The sequence below is a fragment of the Trachymyrmex cornetzi genome, unplaced genomic scaffold (assembly GCF_001594075.2).
Source record: "Trachymyrmex cornetzi isolate Tcor2-1 unplaced genomic scaffold, Tcor1.1 scaffold143, whole genome shotgun sequence".
Lineage (NCBI taxonomy): Eukaryota > Metazoa > Arthropoda > Insecta > Hymenoptera > Formicidae > Trachymyrmex > Trachymyrmex cornetzi.
Genome location: NW_017296016.1, coordinates 60,056 through 66,484, shown reverse-complemented (window position 1 = coordinate 66,484; position 6,429 = coordinate 60,056). Strand labels below are relative to the sequence as shown.

General features: G+C 30.1%; 1 protein-coding gene across 1 annotated transcript in view; it reads left to right on the top strand.

Moving 5' to 3' along the window:
• LOC108757436 (nardilysin-like) overlaps positions 1-6,429 on the top strand; it is a 15,619-nt gene that overhangs the window by 1,844 nt on the left and 7,346 nt on the right. The gene's annotated exons all lie outside the window — the stretch shown is intronic.

Here is a 6,429-nt window from a genome sequence, read left to right as displayed (position 1 = left end):
CTAACAACTGCGACCACAACCGATAACATCGAAGAAATTCATCAAATGATAATGGACAGCCGTCGAATTAAGATTAGAGAGATAGCAGAGGCTGTTGGCATATCAAAAGAATGTGTTTGTCATATATTGACTGAAGAATTAGGCATGCGTAAGTTAATCGCGCGTTGGGTGCCGCGCTTGCTCACTCTGGATCAAAAACGCATTCGAATGAACATTTTTAAGGCCCTGTTGGAGCGGTTTAAGCGAAACGAGTCGGATTTTTTGCGTCGATTAATAACGGTCGATGAAACTTGGGTCCACCACTTCACTCCTGAAACGAAAGAACAATCAAAACAGTGGACTGCGAAGGGTGAAACTGCTCCGAAGAAAGCGAAGACGATTTTATCGGCGGGAAAGGTGATGGCGACTGTTTTTTGGGACAGTCATGGAATTGTGTTGATCGATCATCTTGAAAAAGGTAAAACAATAACAGGAACGTATTACGCGTAATTGCTTGATAAGCTGAAGGCAGAAATTGAGAAAAAACGACCGCATTTGAAAAAGAAGAAAGTGCTGTTCCATCAAGATAACGCATCGTCTCACATTTCGGCGATCGCTACGGCAAAAATTCACGAATTGCGGTTTGAATTAATTGACCATCCACCGTATTCACCAGATCTGGCCCCCAGCGACTTTTTTCTGTTTCCTAGGCTCAAAGTTTGGCTCGGACAGAAATTTTCATCGAACGAGGAGGTCATCGCATTCGTGAACGCTTATTTTGCAAAGCAAGTCGCTCAGTATTATTTGAATGGATTAAAGGGGTGGGAGTATTGCTGGAAAAAATATATCGACTTAAAAGGAGACTACGTGGAAAAATAAAATTGAATTTGACCGAAAAATTACTTGTTTCTATGTTAGGCTCAAAACTTTTCAGGCGACCCTCGTATATATTTTGTTGGATCATCAGAAGTCGATTGTGATTGATCGATTTCGTTTTCAGAAGTCGAGAAATCAACATCAAGCTTCTCCTTTTTATATTGAAAAATTTGGCATTTTGAACATTAAATATCATTAATAATAATCGTTCATCGAAGTTTTGAAGAAAAACTCGTTGCTTCATCTTCAATTTCAATTTTTTTCTTTTGGCCACGTACTTTAGATAAAACCTTATCACAACCAGGACATTTACGATTTTTCAATAGTTTTGACATCTTTACTATGACAAATATAACGAATCAAGTATGACAAAAATAAACGAAAGCAAGTATTTTTAGCTACAAAGAATGTGTTTGGAACAAAAACACATACATAGTAACGTGGTATATAAAATATCTTGTGGGGATTGCAATGCTACGTACGTTGGCCAAACGGGTAGAACTTTAAAAACTAGAATTTCTGAACATAGGAATCATATAAATTGGAACACACAACAAAAATCTGTAATCAGAACATTGATTAAACTATTCGCGTGAATTTAAATGGGACGATATAGAAATCCTTGATGAAGAGACAATCTTAAACAAAAGACTCATATCTGAAATGATATATACGTATATATACGTATATATACGTAGACAAGAAAGTAGCTTGAATTTACAAACTGACACGGAGAATTTTAATTCAGCATATGAGTGTTTGTTAGCTAATGTTTAAGTTTCAATCTTTTCGTTATTTACAATTGACGGTCATGCGAATTATATGTATGCTGAAGATAAAATAATAGGCAAGTTGCAAACGAGGACATTTGCTTGTTGACGATCGACATGACGAGTAACGTGATTTTCGCACATACTGACTATCATGTAAGTTTAATCTCAATTTTTAATTTATATCTGTATTTATAATTAAGCTAGTACTGGTAAGAAACATACGATAATGTAGTGTTCTAGGAAGTACATTGATGTAAACTTAGTAACTAAGAGATATTGATAAGGATTCGATATAGGGATCGAAACACTAAGTATGATTGTGTATCAAATTCTTTATTATATTCTAATATAATAAAGAATTTGATACACAATCATACTTAGTGTTTCGACTCGATTTGACTTGAAGCACATATTGATTTATTCATTCGAGTCAATAATTAAAGAATTTCATATTGATTTGATATCAACCATTGGCGCCAAGTTAAATCCCATTTTTAAGTAATATATTTATCGATGTGGTCTCTTTATTCCAAGTTATAATAGTTTTATTTCCCTTTAAAAGTTATTACATAAAAATCATTATATTATAAATTTAGCTAAACTTAATGATACGTATCATTTGTATTAGGTGTTAAACTTAATTCCTGCCGTTTTTTGTCTCCAAAATTGATTTGTTTCGAAGGGAAGATGAATGAAAAAAAAAACCTTAATCAAAGTAATTTCCTCCATTTTCTATTTTATTACTAATTAATAATACTTTATTAATAATACTTTGATTAAGATATTTCCCTTCGAAACAAATCAATTTTGGAGAAACGGTAGGAATTAAGTTTAACACCTAATATAAAAGACGAGTATGATTCATATAAAAGATTTGATATCAACAATTGGCGCCAAGTTAAATTTTGTTAATTCATTGTTAGTTTTTTATATACAGCAAAGAACATGTAAAAGTATGCAGATAACTATTATCTTGATATTTATTTTGATTTTTATATCATTATTATAAGACGAGGGGGGTAGTGGTAGAATTTTTTAATTTTGTTAATATTTTGATATTTTTATTATAAATACTTTTTTTTTATATCCATAAATACTCTAGTTAATCTTGTTTCTTTATACCATGCCAAATTAAATAAATAACGAATATATTAAGCTAATGATATGTATCATTTGTACAAAAGATTTGATATCAACAACTGTAACGTAAAACCCAAGTGATACTATCTTTATTATTTACTTAATCGTAAATAATAAAGTAAATAATAAATCCAAATAATATATAAAGATAGTATCAATTGAGTTTTACTTTTTATTTTGATACTAGAATTTAACTTAGCGCTACAGTTGTTGATATCAAATCTTTTATACAAATGATACATATCATTAGATTATTATTCATTATTTATTTAATTTGGCATGGTATAAAAAACGAGATTAACTAGAGTATTTATGGATATAAAGAAAGTATGCTCTTTATTAATTTGCTTTTATAAAGAAAGTATTTACAGTATTTATAGTAAAAATATCAAAATATTAACTAAATTAACAAATCCCACCATCACCGTCTTATAATAGTAATATAAAAATCAAAATAAATATCGAATGGTTATCTACATACTTTTGCACGTTTTTTGCTGTATACATATAAGAAATTAACAATGTGTTAACAAAATTTAACTTGGCGCCAATTGTTGATATCAAATCTTTTACAGTGAGAAAAAAATTTGTCGAAATGAGAAAATGCATTTTCTTGAAACGAATTTCTTCGATACAAGCAAATATTTATTTTACAGTAATAAATTATGTATTCTCATAAATAAATATTTTGTTATTTTGTGTAAATCATTTTGTATGTTTTGATTTCGTTACTATAAATAATGATTTCATGACATAAATAATACAATTATAGAAATAAAATAAATGGTTTATTTACAGTAAGAAGCCTGAGTTTCTTGAATCTGAAAATTGCGTTTAAATCAATATTTTATTGAACGAAAGAAATCATTCTTTTGTAATAAGAAATCTGACATTCTTGAATAAATAAAAATACTTTCAAATAAATATATATACCTATTATTAAACGGAAGAAATCATTACATAGCAATAAGAAACCTGATGTTCTTGAAGAAAAATACTTTTAAATAAATATTTTGTTGCACGAAGAAAATAATTTATTTGCGATAAGGAATATAATTTTCTTAAGTAAAGAAATACAACAAGTCGTTTGTAGTTGCATCATTTAAAAGTTACAATATTTTAATTTTTAAGATATCTGAAATCCGCTGGCGGGGATCGATTCAGAATCGTTTGTAGTTGTTTGTAGTGATTTTGCTTTCGTTTGTAGTTGCATCGTTTAAAAGTTACAACAAATTTTCAATACACAAATTACGTAATTTCGCCAATTTTTGAGATATCTCAAATCCGCTCACGGCATCTTACTTAGAATCGTTTGTAGTTGTTTGTAATATTATTTCGTTGCATGAAAAAAATAACTTATTTGCAATAAGGAATCTAATGCTCTTGAATAAATAAATATATTTATCGAAATATTTAGTTGAATCTAATAAATCATATTGTTGAATAAAAATACTTTCAAATGAATATTTAATTGCATAAAATAAATAACTTATTTGCAATAAGGAACCTAAGGCCGGTATTCATAGTCGATTCTTATTTCAAGATTGTCTTAAATAATGTCTTAAGACGTTAATGTAGCCTTCTGATTGGTTCGTGACTTCTTAAGATCGTACTTAAGGCGGTCTAGAATATAAGATCTGATTATGAATAGCGGTCTAATTGTTGGATATTACCATCCGACCATGGGGTGTACCTTTGACTATAAACACATAGACTGCTAGTAGCCAACTTCAGACGTGTCGCCTAGTTGGAAGATTAGGCTCCGTGCAGTAATTTTCTGCAGAAGTGGGGAGCTTTAACTATAGTATATGTACGCTTACGGTGTGCAACGGTCTCAGTAATGGTCTCTGCTCCTCGAGAAGACTAAGGATTATAGAAAATTCAAAGGATTATAGAATCCATTAATTTGCATGGTATTGTGACTCTGTACTTAAGTCGGAAAACCAAATAAGGGGAAAATAGAAGAAGAATGGTCAGTAACAGTGCGTGTATAATATAAGCATGGCAACTTTCGCATTTAAACATTAAGTATAAGCATATTCAGGCCTATGACGGTCAAAGCTAGATCTTTTTTGCCTAAATAATTCAGTTGTCCGGAAAAATTTCGACAGGCAGTTTGAATAACTACAAAAATATGATATATATGCATGTACATATATCGTATAGGATATAGATAATTCAACAGTGAATTATCTATATCCTATATATGTACATGCATATATTTCATATTTTTGTATTATTCAATACGCGTCGAAATTTTTCCGAACTTTATGGCTTTGTGAACTTGGTACCCGACTTGCACAAATATATATATATATTTTTTTCTGAAAGATCTTCGTATGTAGTTGAATGTAGTAACATTTATTTCGTTTGTAGTAGCGCAGAAACAAAAATATAACAACTTAAAAATTGTCATCCCTCGACTTTGAAATTCAGAAATTTTAAGTATTGTTTCTTATAGAAAATCGTTTGTAGTGAATTGTAGTACAATTATTTCCGTTTGTAGTTGCACCGTTCGCGAGATATAGTTATTTAAACAACTGTATAAAAATAAAACTTTTTAATTTTTAAGATATTTGAAATCCGCTTGCAGGGCTTGATTCAGAATTGTTCGTAGTTGTTTGTAGTGATTTTGCTTTCGTTTGTAGTTACACCGTTCGCGAAATATAGTTATTTAAACAATAGCATTACCGGTGAATATTGTAAAATTACTAGATATCTGAAATCCGCTAGTGGGGCTCGATTCAGAATCGTTTGTAGTTGTTTGTAGTGATTTTCCAGTCGTTAGTTGCATCGTTTAAAAGTTACAACAAATTTTCAATAAACAAATTACGTAATTTCGCCAATTTTTGAGATATCTCAAATCCGCTCACGGCATCTTACTTAGAATCGTTTGTAGTTGTTTGTAATAATTTTGCTTTCGTTTGTAGTTGCACCATTTAAAAGTTACAACAAATTTACAATAAACAAATTACGTAATTTCGCCAATTTTTGAGATATCTCAAATCCGCTCACGGAAATACCAGATAAACTGGTAAACATACATATAAATTCGTTTCTGCAATTATTTATATTGACGAACATTATATCGCAATAATAAAACGAGTGACTGGCAAGTGGGAGAACCATAATGATCTGCAACAACGAATCACGACAGTCACTGCGAGAACGCTCTTACAGAAACATTATATCCGCGTATTATTTTATATTAGAATTTCTAAAACCGAATAGACATAACAGATTCTTACTTTATACAGTATCGTAATAAAAAAAATTTTTTAATATATATTTTGCTATTACTAAAGAAATTAAAAAGTAAAAAAATTATTTTTAATTAAAAAAAGGATAAAAAATATTAAAAAAATAAAAAAAATAAAAAAACTAAAATGACAAAAAATTAAAAAAATTTTTAAATATAAAAAAACAATGAAACCGGTTTCCGTCACGTCCTCGTCGTCGGTTTTGGATAATGCTGAGAACGGAACCATATTGCAAGGCTCAACTTTTTCACATTTGTCAAATATTATAAAGTATCCCAAATTATTTCGGAATTATTAAATGTTGTTTAAAGCGATCATTAACCCTCCGTCTGAAAACGTATTTTCGGACCCTTTGGTCTGAAAACGGGGGTCATTCGAGTCCAGCGCGTTTTTGAGGGTGT